Below are 15,527 nucleotides of genomic sequence, written 5' to 3' on the forward strand. Positions count from 1 at the left end.
CAATGTCCTGGAGATTTGCTGGCTCCATCTGAGAAATCTACTTTAGCCAGGGCGTTCAATAGGTAACTTGCAACGAACCCATCTTTGCATTCAAGCATCTGACTTGTCCCACCACCAGCTGTGAACTTTTAAGACACTTAAGACTTCATGCACTCAGGAAACAAAGAAAAGCTTCTATTTGAAAGCTGATGCTTGGTAGCGATGCAGAGGTGCAGAGGTACAGAGCACTTGTGCACACAGCAGGGGAAGAAGACGGGTGGAGCAAATGGAGAGAGCACTGACATACATACAGTACCACGTGTGAAATAGCTAGTGGGAAGCTGCTACACCCAGGGAGCTCAGCTCGCTGCTCTGTGATGACCTAGAAGGGTGGGACGGAGGCTCAGGAGGAAGGGATGTATGTATGCATACAGCTAATCCACATTGCTGTACAGCAGAAACTTAAAACACGGTAAAGCAGTTATACTCAAAAATATTTTTTTAATATAAATACACAGAGGGGAGAAAAAAAAGCTGATGCTTAGGGTTCAGGCTTCTAATTTAGCACTCCTGTAGGGGCTGACTGTGATCCTCTTCAGAGACTAGGAAAACCAACAGACACTTCTAGCTTGCTTCAAGTCACCAGTATATCCCTGAGATGAGATCATACACGTCTGATGCCCCAGCTTTTACGGCTACTGCCTGAGGGAAGGACCCTTCATGAGCTAATTCTAATAACCAACAGGATTCACAAGCTGACATTCAAACCACAGGACTGTAGCAAACAGCAAAGGAATTAACTGACTCAGGAGTACACGTGCACACAGACCCAGGCCCTAATCAGAGGGAGCAGACAAAAGGCCCACCTGGAAGGTGCCTAGATACAAACTTTACCAGCCAGTTAACTTAGAACAAAGGAGCCAAGAATATACGATTGGGAAATGACAGTCTCTTCAAAAATGGTACTGGGAAAACAACCACCACGTACAAAAGAATGAAGCTGGAAATTAAAGAATTTACTACAAATCAAGTAAAGTTTGAATATAACACGTAAAGCCATAAAATTCCTGTAAGAAAACAGGTGATAAGCTCCTTGAAATTAGTCTCAACCAAGATTTTTTTGGATCTGACCTTAGAAAGCAACAAGACTACCAAGTAGGACTAAAACCAAAAAGCATTTGCACAGCAAAGGAAACTGCCAGAAAACTGAAAACAAAATTGGAGAGAACATTTACAGTATGTATCTGATAAGAGATTAATAGGTAAAACTTGAAGAAATCATACAACCCAATAGCAAAACAATCATTTTAAAATGGGAGAGTGTCAGACATTTTTCCAAAAAAAAAATACAGATGGCCAACAAGTACATGAAAAAAATAAGATCATCATCTCTAATAATCACAGAAATGGAAGTCAAAACCACAATGAGATAGCACTTCACACCTGTCAGAATGGCTATTACCAGAAAGACAAGAAATTACAAGTGTTGGTGAAGATGTGGAGAAAAGGGAATATTTGGTATGCTGTTAGACTGAATAGGTGCAGCCACTATGGAAAACAGTATGGAGGGTCCTTTAAAAATTAAAAGTAGAGTCAACATATGATCCAGCATATCTGCTTCTCAATATTTACAGGAAGAAATCAAAAATACTAACTGAAGAAGACACACATCCAAATTTATTGCATCATTATTTATAATAGCCAACATATGGAAGCAACCTGTGTCTATGATAGATGAATAGATAAAAACTGTGTCTTTTATACACATACAGACACACAATGGAATATTCTTCAGCCATAAAAGATGACATGAAACATCACCATTTGCAAAAACAGAACTTCAGAACAGTATGCTAAATGACATAAGTCAGAGCAAACCAAAGACCATGTGATATCACTTATATGTGGAATCTAAAACAACAAAAACTCCCAAATTCACAGATACAAGGAGCAGATTAGTGGTTGCCAAAGGTACATGGGGAAGGAGGGATTGGTGAAATGGGTGAAGGAGGTCAAAATGTATAAACTTCATGTTATAAGTCATAGGGATGTCATATATAGTACGGTGACTACAGTTAATGCTGTACTGCATAACTGAAAGTTGATAATAGTATATCTTAAATGTTCTCACAAGAAAAAATCTGTGATGACATATGGTGATGGATGTTAACCTGTGATCATTTTGCAATATATACAAAGATCAAATCATGTTGTGCACTTGAAACTGATGATATATTCACCTCAAGAAGGCAAAGTGGTTGTCTGAGGAGGCCTTACAAATAGCTGAGAAAAGAGAAACAAAAGGCAAAGGAGAAAGGGAAAGATAAACCCAAGTAAATGTAGAATTCCAAAGAAAAGCAAGGAGAGAGAAGAAAGTCTTCTGAGTGAACAATGCAAAGAAATAGAGGAAAACGACAGAATGAGAAAAGACTAGGGATCTCTTCAAGAAAACTGGAGACACCAAGGGAACGTTTCATGCAAAGATGGGCACAATCAAGGACAGAAACAGCAAGGACCCAACAGAAGCAATTAAGAAAAGGTGGCAAGAATACACAGAACTATACTGAAAAGGTCTTAATGAACCAGATGGCCATGATCACTCTAGGAGTGGTCACTTACCTGGGAGTGTGAGCCAAACATCTGGGAGTGTGAAGTCAAGTGGGCCTTAGGACGTATTACTATGAACAAAGCTAGTGGAGGTGATGGAAGTCATGCGGAGCTATTTCAAATCCTAAAAGATGATGCTGTTAAAGTGTTGCACTCATTATGCCAGCAAATTTGGAAAACTCAGCAGTGCCCACAGAATTGGAAAAGCGCAGTTTTCATTCCAATCCAAAAGAAAGGCAAGCCAAAGAATGTTCAAATGACCATACAATTTCACTCATTTCACACACTAGCAAGGTAATGCTCAAATTCCTTCAAGCTAGGCTTCAACTGTATGTGAACTGAGAATTTCCAGATGTACAGCTGGATTCGGAAAAAGCAGAGGAATCAGAGATCAAACTGCAAATAACTGTTGGATTATAGAAAAAGCAAGGAAATTTTAAAAAAAAAATCATTTCTTCTTCACTGACTATGACTATGTGGATCACAACAAACTGGAAAATTCTTAAAGAGATGGGAATACTAGACCACCTGACCTGTCTCCTGAGAAACCTGTATGCAGGCCAAGAAGCAACAGTTGAAAACAGACATGGAAAAATGGACTAGCTCAAAATTGGGAAAGGAGTACATCAAGGCTGCATACTGTCACCCTGCTAATTTAACTTATATGCAGAATACATCATGCGAAATGCTGGACTGGATGAAGCATTAGTTGGAATCAAGATTGCTGGGAGAAATATCAACAACCTCAGACATGCAGATGATACCACCCTAATGGCAGAAAGTGAAGAGGAACTGAAGAGCTTCTTGATGAGAGGTGAAAGAGAAGAGTGAAAAAGCTGGCTTAAATCTCAACATTCAAAAAGTGAAGATCATGGCATCCAGTCCCATCACTTCATGGCAAACAGATGAAAAAAAGTAAAAATGGTGACATTTTATTTTCTTCAGCTGCAGAATCACTGCAGATGGTGACTGCAGCCACAAAATTAAAAGACGTTTGCTTCTTGGAAGGAAAGCTATGACAATCCTAGACAGTGTATTAAAAAGAAGAGATACCACTTTGCCAACAAAGGTCCATATACTCAATGCTATGGTTTTTCCAGTAGTCATAAATGGATATGCGAATGGGGCTATAAAGAAGGCTTAGCGCCAAAGAATTGAGGCTTCCAAACTGTCGTGCTGGAGAAGACTCTTGAGAGTCCCTTGGACAGCAAGGAGATCAAACCAGTTAATCCTAAAGGAAATAACCCTGAATATTCATTGGAAGGACTGAAGCTGAAGCTCTAATACTTGGCAAAGAGCTGACTCACTGGAAAAGACCCTGATGCTGGGAAAGATTGAGGGCAAGATGAAAAGGGGGTGACAGAGAATCAGATGGCTGGATGGCATCACTGACTCAATGGCCATGAGTTTGAGCAAACTCCAGGAGATGGTGAAGGACAGGGCAACCTGGGGTGCTGCAGTCCATGGGGTTGCAGAGATAACACCTCAATTTAAAACAGAAATAACTGCTGAGAACTTTCCAAGTCTGGGTAGAGAATTATATATCCAAGTATACAAAGCTAATATAACCCTATTAACTCAGTGCAAATAAAACCATATCTAAGACACATTATAATGACCTTGTCAAAAATCAAAAATAAAGAGATAATCCTAACAGCAGCCAAGGGAAAAAGATAATAACCTATAAAGAAATTCCCATCAGGCTCTAAGCAGATTTCTCAGCTAAAAGTCTAGGTCAGGAGAGATGCAATGACATATTCAAAGTTGAAAGAAAAACAATTGCCAGCCCAAAATTTTCTAGAGCAGAAAAAATATCCGGCAGAGCTCATCACCCCTAGACCCGCTTTGCAAGAAATGCTAAAAGTAGTTTTTCCAGCTGAAATGAAATAATGCCAATCAGTAACATGAAAATGTACAAAAGCATACAGCATATGGGTAAAAATAAACATTCAAACTTAGAAAACTAATTCTGTAGTAGGACGATGTGTTACCACTTAACTACAGTATAAACATCAAAAGAAGAAGAAGAAAGTCGCTCAGTCATGTTTGACTCTCTGCGACCCCATGGACTGTGGCCTACCAGGCTCTTCCGTCCATGGGATTTTCCAGGCAAGGATACTGGAGTGGGTTGCCATTTCCTTCTCCAGGGGATCTTCCCGACCCAGGGATTGAACCCGGGTCTCCCGCATTGTAGGCAGACACTTTACCATCTGAGCCACCAGGGAAGTCAAAAACATCAAAAGAGTATTAAAAATAATCATAGCTATTATAATTTGTTAATGAACACACTATATAAAAAGTAAGTAATGCGTCAAAAATTTAAAGGCAGAAAAGCAAAAAGGTGAAGCTCTTGTAGACAATTAAAGTTTCTGTCATCTTAAAATAGACTGTTTTATTTATCAGACGTCTTCTGTAACCATCTTAGTAACCACAAGGCAACAGCCTATAGTAAAAGTGTAAAAGATAAAGAAAGAAGAAACAGAATATATGCTCATAAAAAATCACCAATTTACAAAAGTAGCCAGAAACAAGGTAAAGATAAACAATGGAAATATAAAACAAACTGATTATTAATAAAACTGCAGTAGTTAAGTCCTTACATATCAATAACAACTCTAGATATGTGTGAGTTGAATTCACCAGTGAAAACACCCAGAATGGCTGAAGGGATTAAAATCTAGACCCAAACATATACTACCTACACAGACTCACTTCAGAGTGAAGGGATGGGAAAAGATATTCCTTACAAGTAGAAACAAAAAGCATGCGGAGGCAACTAATCTTGTACCAAACACAACAGACTTTAAGCCAAAAACATTAATAACAGACAAAGAAGGTCAATGCATAATGATAAAGGGGCTCAATTCACCAAGATATAGTGATTATAAATATTCACATACCCAACATCAAGGCACCCAAATATACACGTTATGCGTCCTCAGTCGCTTCAGTCGTGTCCAACTCTGTGGGACTCCATGGACTGTAGCTCTAGGCTCCTCCGTCCATGAGGATTCTCCAGGCAAGAATACTGGAGTGGACTGCCATGCCCTCCTCCAGGGAAACTTCGCAACCAAGGGATCGAACCCACGTCTCTCATGTCCCTTGCATTAGCAGGTGGGCTCTTTACCACTAGCACCACCTGGGAAGCCCTTGCTTTACAGCAAATAATAAACATCTCTGCAGGGAGAAAAAGGCAGTAACAGTAGGGAGTTTAGTACCCCACATTCAACACTGGATAGATCACCTAGACCAAAATTCAAAAATGAAATGTTGGACTTGAGTGATAACATTAGACAAGATGGATTTAGACATTTACAGAACATTCCATCCAAAAGCAACAGAATACACATTCTTCTCAAGTACACATGGAACATTCTTCAAGGATAGCTATGTATTAGACAATCAAACATGTCACCAAATTAAACAAAACAAATAATACCAAGCATCTCTTCTGACAACAATGGTATGAAATTAGAAATCTATTGCAACAGGAAACTAGAATATTCACAAGTATGGGGAGATAAAACAAAATGCCCTTGAGCAACGGATGGGTTGAAGAAGAAATTGAAAAAGAAATAAAAAATAAATTGGAACAAATAAAAATTGCAAACAGATAAAACCAAAACTTATGGGATGCAGAAGCAGTTATAAAAGGGAAGGTTACAGCAGTAAATAAAAATACCTACATAAGAAAGAGAAAGATTTCAAATAGCCCACCTAACTTTACATCTTAATAAATAATAAAAAAGAAAAAACTAAGTCTAAGGTTAATAAAATGAAAGAAATAATAAATTCAAGTAGAAATCAATGAAATAGAGACTAAAAAAGATATTAGGGGAAAAAAATGAAACTAAGAGCTTTTTCTTTTAAAAGATAAAACAGACAAATGTCTGTTTATTAGGCTACTAATAAAGAAGAGAGGACTCAAAATTAGAAATGAAAGGGGAGACAAATTGATAACAGAAATACAAAGTATTATATGGGAATATTATAAATAATACATGGCAACTTAGAATAGTGGATAAATTTCTAGAACCTACAAGACTGAATTAGGAATAGAAAATCTGAAGAGAAAAATCACAAGTGGTGAATTAGTAATCAAAAATAATCCACTATTTAAAAAAAAAAAAAGCCCAGGAGGAAATGCTTTCACTGGTGAATTCCATCAATCGTTTGAAGAATTAACACCAAACTTTCTCAACCTTTCCAAAACATAAAAGAGAAGGAACATGTGCAGATTTATCTTACCAGGCCAGCATTGCCCTGATACCAAAAACAAACAAGGACACTACAAGAAAAAAAAACTATAGGCCAATAACCCTGTGGAATACAAATGCAAAAATAGCAAAATATTAGAAAACTGATTATAACAGTATATTAAGAGGATCATACACCACAGCCAAGTTAGGTTTTTTCCCAGGGATGTAAGAATGGATCCATATCTGCCGATCAGTCAATGTGATACACTTCAGTAACAAAGGGTAAAAATCAACAGAGGTACAGAAAGCATTTGACAAAATTCAACATCTTTCATTATCCAAACTCTCAGCAAAATGGCTATAGAGGCAATGTACCTCAACATAGTAAAACCCATATATGACAGGCCCACAGCCACATCATACTACATGCTGAAAGGCTGAAAGCTTTTTCTCTAAGATGAAGAGTAAGGCAAGAACGCCCAATCTTTGAGCTTTTTATTTAAAAAGTACAGTTTTTATTAAAAACAGTACAACAGTACAATAGTCAGAGCAATTAGGCAAAATTTAAAAAAAAAGGCATCCAAATCAGAAAATTAAAAGTAAAGCTGTATCTACTTACACAGGATAGTATATATCAGTTCAGTCGCTCAGTCGCATCCAACTCAGTCGTGTCTGACTCTTTGCGACCCCATGAATCGCAGCACGCCAGGCCTCCCTGTCTACCACCAACTCCCAGAGTTCACCCAAACTCATATGCATCAAGCTGGTGATGCCACCCAGCCATCTCATCCTCTGTCGTGCCCTTCTCCTCCTGCCCCCAATCCCTCCCAGCATTAGGGTCTTTTCCAATGAGCCAACTCTTTGCATGAGGTAGCCAAAGTATTGGAGTTTCACCTCAGCATCAGTCCTTCCAATGAACACCCAGGACTGGTCTTCTTTAGGACGGACTGGTTGGATCTCCTTGTAGTCCAAGGGACTCTCAAGAGTCTTCTCCAACACCACAGTTCAAAAGCATCAATTCTTGGGCGCTCAGCTTTCTTCACAGTCCATCTCTCACATCCATACATGACCACTGGTAAAAACCATAGCCTTGACTAGATGGACCTTTGTTGGCAAAGTAATGTCTCTGCTTTTCAATATGCTATCTAGGTTGGTCATAACTTTTCTTCCAAGGAGCAAGAGTCTTTTAATTTCATGGCTGCAATCACCATCTGCAGTGATCTTGGAGCCCCCAAAAATAAAGTCTGACACTGTTTCCACTGTTTCCCCATCTATTTCCCATGAAATGATGGGACCAGATGCCATGATCTTAGTCTTCTGAATGTTGAGCTTTAAGCCAACTTTTTCACTCTCCTCGTTCACTTTCATCAAGAGGCTTTTTAGTTCCTCTTCACTTTCTGCCATAAGGGTGGTGTCATCTGCATATCTGAGGTTATTGATATTTCTCCCGGCAATCTTGACTCCAGCTTGTGCTTCATACAGCCCAGCGTTTCTCATGATGTACTCTGCATATAAGTTAAATAAGCAGGGTATATATAGATAACCCTAAAGACTCTCTCCCTCAAAAAAAGTTATAATAAACAGATTTAGTAAAGTTGTAGGATACAAAATCAGTACACAAAAATCAGTTTCATTTCAACACACTAACAATAAATTATTAGAATGAGAAATTAAGAAAATTATCTGATTTACAATTATATCAAAAAGGATACAATACCTAGGGATAAATTTTATTAAGGAAGTGAAAGAGCATACATTGAAAACTATACAATATTGATGAGAAAAATTGAAGACATGAATAGATGGAAAGATACTCCGTGCTTATGAATTAGAAGAATATTACTAAATATCCATACTACCTAATGCAATAAACAGATTCAATGTAATCCCTAACAATTTTCCAACAGAAATAAAATAATCAGAGGAAAACAACAGACAGGGAAAGCCTAGAGATCTCATCAAGAAAATTAGATATACCAAGGGAACTTTTCATGCAAAGATGGGGACAATAAAGGACAAAAATGGCATGGACCTAACAGAAGCAGAAGATATTAAGAAGAGGTGGCAAGAATACACAGAAGAACTGTACGAAAAAGATCTTCATGACCCAGATCATCACGATGGTGTGATCACTCACCTAGTGCCAGACATCCTGGAATGTGAAGTCAAGTGAGCCTAAGGAAGCATCACTATGAACAAAGCTAGTGGAGGTGATGGAATTCCAGTTGAGCTATTTCAAATCCTGAAAGATGATGCTGTGAAAGTGCTGCACTCAATATGCCAGCAAATGTGGAAAACTCAGCAGTGGCCACAGGACTGGAAAAGGTCAATTTTCATTCCAATCCCAAAGAAAGACAATGCCAAAGAATGCTCAGACTGCTGTTGCAGTTGCACTCATCTCACACGCTAGCAGAGTAATGTTCAAAATTCTCGAAGACAGGCTTCAACAGTACGTGAACCATGAACTTCCAGGTGTTCAAGCTGGTTTTAGAAAAGGGAGAGGAACCAGATTTCAAATTGCCAACATCTGTTGGATCATCAAAAAAGCAAGAGAGTTTCAGAAAAACATCTATTTCTGCTTTATTGACTACACCAAAGCCTTTGACTGTGTGGATCACAACAAACTCAAAATTCTGAAAGAGATAGGAATCCCAGACCACCTGACCTGTCTCTTGAGAAATCTGTATGCAGGTCAATACGCAAAAGTTAGAACTGAACATGGAACAACAGACTGGTTCCAAATAGAAAAAGGAGTACATCAAGGCTGTATATTGTCACTCTTCTTATTTAACTTATATGGAGAGACGCTGGAGAAATGCTAGATTGCTGGGAGAAATATCAATAACCTCAGATATGCAGATGACACCACCCTTATGGCAGAAAGCGAAGAACTACAGAGCCTCTTGATGAAAGGGGAAGAGGAGAGTGAAAAAGTTGGCTTAAAACTCAACATTCAGAAAACTAAGATCATGGCATCCAGTCCCATCACTTCATGGCAAATAGATGGAGAAAAAGTAAAAATGGTGACAGATTTTATTTTCTTGAGCTCCAAAATCACTGCAGATGGTGACAGCAGCCATGAAATTAAAAGACGCTTGCTCCTTGGAAGGAAAGCTATGACAATCCTAGACAGTGTATTAAAAAGAAGAGACACTACTTTGCTGACAAAAGTCCATACAGTCAAAGCTATGGTTTTTCCAATAGTCATGTACGGATATGAGAGTGGGACCATAAAGAAGGCTGAGCACTGAAGAATTGAGGCTTCTGAACTGTGGTGCTGGAGAAGACTCTTGAGAGTCCCTTAGACATCAAGGAGGTCCAACCAGTCCATCCTAAAGGAAATAACCCTGAATATTCATTGGAAGAACTGAAGCTGAAGCTCCAATACTCTGGCAAAGAGCCGACTCATTGGAAAAGACCCTGATGCTGGGAAAGACTGAAGGCAGGAGGAGAAGGGGGCAACAGAGGATGAGATGGTTGGATGGCATCACCAACTCAATGGACATGAGTTTAAGCAAACTCCAGGAGATGGTGAAGGATAGGGGAGCCTGGCGTGCTGCACTCCATGGGGCACAAAGAGTCGGACATGACTGAGTGACTGAACTGAAATGAACTGAAAAATTCGTATGGAATGACAAACGGCAGAGTAGAATGACATGCGCTCATCTTCTCCTGTGAACTCCAAAATTACAACTCACTGCTGAACCACCATCAACAGAAGAATGTTGGATCCCACCAAAAAAAGATACCCCATGTCCAAGGGCAAAGGAGAAGCCCCACCAGGATGGTAGGAGGGGCGAAATTACGTTTAGAATCAAACCCCATACACACCAAAGACGCTTGGAGGGCTCAAACAAAACCTTGTGAGACCCCACAGAGACTGAGCCAGACCTCCCTTTGAGTATTTGAATGTCTCCTATAGAGGTGAGCGTCAGCAGTGGCCTGCCGCAAGAGCAGGGGCTCTGGATGCAGCCGTCCTGGGTGTGGCATAAGCCCTCTTGGAGGAGGTTGCCATTAACCCTACCATAGAGCCACCAAGCAGATGACTCACAAACTGCAGAACAGTATTACCAAATAAATTCTCATACTGTTAAGAAAGTTCTAGGACCCACAACAGATTTCCCAACTTGAGGATCTGGCAAAGGGACTGAGGACCCCAAGGGAAATTGACTTTGAAGACCCCGAATAGCTAAAGAAATTTTGAGAAAGAGCAAAGCTGGAGGAATCATAGTTCCTGATTTCAAATTATATTTCAGCGCTATAGTAATTAAAACAATACAGTATTGGCAATAAAAACAAACAGATCAAAGAACTAGAATACGGAGCACAGCAATAAATTCACTCATATATAAATCATTTGATTAGCAACAAAAGCACCAAATAAATAACATTGGGATATCTGGGTTGTTGCTGTTTTAGTTTCTAAGTCATGTCCAACTCTTTGCAGTCCCATAGACTGCAATCCACCAGGGTCCTCTGTCCATAAGATTTCCCAAGAAATCTGCAAAAGAATGAAAATGGGCCCCTATCCTATACCACACAGATAAATCACCTCAAAATGGATTAAAGACTTGAACTTAAGACCTCAAACTGTAAAACTCCTAGACAAAAACACAGGGTGTAAAGTCCTTGACATTGGTCTTGGTGATTTTTTGGATTTGACTCCAAAAGCAAAGGCAACAAAAGCAAAAATAAGTGGGATTACAAAGTAAAAAGCTCCTGCACAAAGGAAACCATCAAAAAAATGAAACGGTAACCTACAGAATTGGGGAAATATTTGTAAATCATCTGTTTGATAAGAAGTTAAGATTCAAATTCTACAAAGAAGTCATACAACTTCAAAGCAAAAAAGAAAAAATAGAAACCACAATGAAATATCACCTCTCACTAGCTAGAATGGCTATCACCAAAGAATAAGCCAAGATATGGATTGCAGCCATGAAATTAAAAGATGCTTACTCCTTAGAAGGAAAATTATGACCAACGTAGACAGCGACTCGATGGACGTGAGTTTGAGTGAACTCCAAGAGTTGGTGGTGGACAAGGAGGCCTGGCATGCTGCAATTCATGAGGTCGCAAAGAGTTGGACACAACTGAGCAACTGAACTGAACTGAACTGAGACAGCATATTAAAAAGCAAAGACATTACTTTGTCAGCAAAGGTCCACCTAGTCAAGGCTATGGTTTTCCAGTAGTCATGTATGGATGTGAGAGTTGGACTATCAAGAAAGCTGAGCGCAAAAGAATTGATCCTTTGAACTGTGGTGTTGGAGAAGACTCTTGAGAGTCCCTTGGACTACAAGGAGATCCAACCAGTCCATCCTAAAGCCTATCAGTCCTGACTGTTCATTGGAAGGACTGATGTTGAAGCTGAAACTCCAATACTTTGGCCACCTGATGCAAAGAGCTGACTCACTTGAAAAGACCCTGATGCTGGGAAAGATTGAGGGCAGGAGGAGAAGGGGACGACAGAGGATGAGATGGTTGGATGGCATCACTGACTCAATGGACATAAGTTCGGGTAGGCTCCAGGAGTTGGTGATGGACAGGGAGGCCTCGCGTGCTGCGGTTCATGGGGTCGCAAAGAGTCGGACATAACTGAACTGAACTGACGGAAACCACTTTAGTGTTTTTGAACGACAACAACAACAAAAACAGGGGGAAAATGTGAATATACAATGTAAATACAAATGCATGTAAATATACATCACAGACAATGGAATATTATTCAGTCATAATGAGGAAATCCTGCTATTCACTACAACATAGATGGACCTTGAGGACATTATACTAAGTGAAGTAAGTCAGAGAAAGACACATACTGTGTGATATCACTGACGTGTGGAATCTAGAAAAGCTGAACTCATAGAAGCAGAGTAGAATGGTAGGACCACAGGCTGAGAGGTGGGGGAAAAGGGGAGTTGTTGATCAGAGAATAAACTTCAGTTATGAGATGAGTCTGGGAATCTAATGCATATGATGGTGATTATCATTAAGAATATTTTATTATATCTTTGAAAGTCACTGAGAGTATAGATATTTAATATCCTCCCTACAAAAAAAGAAATGGTAATTATGTGAAGAGATAGCAGAACTAGTGAACACCATATTGGTAATAATTTTGTAATAGGTGTATCAATCAACATGCTGTGCTCTTTGTACAATGTTATATATCAATATAATCTCAATAAATTTAGAGAAAAAATGAATGAAAGAATGATCATTATAGTTAACTGGCAAAACTTTCCCACTTTCTTTGAAAGAAATTGCAGATTTTAATATACTTTCTTTTAAGGATCTTGTTCCAAAAATATTAAACCATACAATGCTAAATAATTGAAAAATAATCATAAATTCTTAGAAGTTAGAATGAGTCACCTGTGATCATCCTAACCTAAAAGCAAGTAAACATTCCTATCATTTAGAACAATGCTGTTAAATTTCTAAGGTGGCATGACCTACTGGTTAGTATAACACAATCCAATAAATACCATTATATATGTCTTCAACCATAACATGTCTCTTGAAACCATGAAAAAAAATGAGAAAATATAACATTAGACTCCCTGGTAGAAAAACTACTGACTTCATAATCAGACACAGTTGAATTTAAAATCCCAGCTCTGTCACTTTACCTTTTTACACAGAAGAACTGTACGAAAAAGATCTCAATGACCGGGATAATCATGATGATGTAATCTCTCACTCAGAGCCAGACATTCTGAAGTGTGAAGTCAAGTGGACCTTGGGAAGCACTACTGCCCAGAAAGCTAGTGTAGGTGATGGAATTCCAGCAGAGCTATTAAAAAATTCCTAAAAGATGATGCTATTAAAGTGCTACACTCAATATGTCAGCAAATTTGAAAAACCCAGCAGAGGACACAATATTGGAAAAGGTCAATCCTCATCCCAGTTCCCAAGAAGGGAAGTACTAAAGAATGTTCAGTTCTTTAGTACAATTGCACTTATCTCCCATGCGAGTAAGGTTATGCTCAAAATGCTCCAAGCTAGGCTTCAGCACTACAGGAACCGAGAACTTCCAGATGTTCAAGCTGGATCTAGAAAAGGCAGAGGAACCAGAGATCAAATTACCAGAGATCAAATTTCTCACTGGATCATAGAGAAAGCAAGGGAATTCCAGAAAAACATTTACCTCTGTTTCATTGACTATGCTAAAGCCTTTGACTGTGTAGATTGTAACAAACTGTGGAAAACTCTTAAAGAGATGGGAATGCCAGACCACCTTACCTCTCTCCTAAGAAACCTGTATGCAGGTCAAGAAGCAACAGTTAGAACCCTGTATGGAACAACTGACTCATTCAGGACTGAGAAGGGGGTATGGCAAGGCTGTTCATTGTCACTCTGTCTATTTAACTGAAATGCAGAGCACATTATGTGAAGTGCCAGACTGGATGAGTTACAAGCTGGAATCAAGACTGCCAGGAGAAATATCAACAACCTCAGATATGCAGATGATACCATTCTGACTGCAGAAAATGAAGAGCTAAAGAGCCTCTTGATGAGGGTGAAAGAGAAGAGTGAAAAAGCCGGCTTGAAACTCAATATTAAAAAACTAAGATCATGGCATCCAGTCCCATCACTTCATGGCAAATAGAAGGGGAAAAGGTGGAAGCAATGACAGATTTCCTCTTCTTGGGCACTAAAATCATTGTGGATGGTGACTGCAGCCATGAAATTAGAAGACAATTACTTCTTGCCAGGAAAGCTCTGATAAACCTAGACAGTGTGTTAAAAACAAAGATACCACTTTGCTGACAAAGGTCCATATAGTTAAAGCTATGGTCTTTCCAGTAGTCATGTACAGACGTGAGAGCTGGACGATAAGGAAAGCAGAGTGCTGAAGAATTGAAACTTTCAGACTATGGTGCTGTAGAAGACTTTTGAGAGTCCCTTGGAAAGCAAGGAGATCAAACCAGTCAATCTTAAGGGAAACCAACCCTGAATACTCTTTGGAAGGACTGATGCTGAAAGCTTTGCCGATAGTTTGGCCACATGATGCAAAGAACCAACTCATTGGAAAAGACCCTGATGCTGGGAAAGATCGAAGGAAGAAGGAGAAGAGGGCAACAGAGGATGAGAAGGTTGGATGGCATCACTGACGCAATGGACATGAACTTGAGCAAACGCCAGGAGACAGTGAGGAACAGGGAAACCTGGTATGCTGCTGTCCATGGAGTCAAGAAGAACTGGACACAACTTGGCGACTGAACAACTGTCACTTAACACTAATACGCTTTAAGCAAACCTCTTCTTTTCTCTGAACCTCAGTTTCCTCATCTTTAAGGCTGGGTAGCAAGACCTACCTCATGGGTTTGTGAGATTCAAATAACATACTCTATGAACACAACAAGCATCAAGCCAGACCAACAGCTGGTACCTAGAAAGTATCAGGAAGTATGTAACTACCTGCATCAAAACATTTTTGTTTTGTCACTATATACACATTATCACACACACACACAAAATTCATTTCTACAAGTCTCTAAGTCTCTTCTATAAAAGTAATTTATGGCTTCCCTGGTGGTGAAGAATCTGTCTGCAATGCGGGAGACCTGGGTTTGATCCCTGGGTCTGGAAGATCCCCTGGAGGAGGAAATGGCAACCACTCCAGTATTCTTGTCTGGAGAATTCCTTGGACAGAGAAGCCTAGTGGGCTTCAGGCTGTGGGGTCGCAAAGAGTTGGACATAACTGAGCAACTAACACTTTCACTTTCATAAATG

Source organism: Ovis aries, chromosome 9 (assembly GCF_016772045.2).
Source record: "Ovis aries strain OAR_USU_Benz2616 breed Rambouillet chromosome 9, ARS-UI_Ramb_v3.0, whole genome shotgun sequence".
Classification (NCBI taxonomy): domain Eukaryota; kingdom Metazoa; phylum Chordata; class Mammalia; order Artiodactyla; family Bovidae; genus Ovis; species Ovis aries.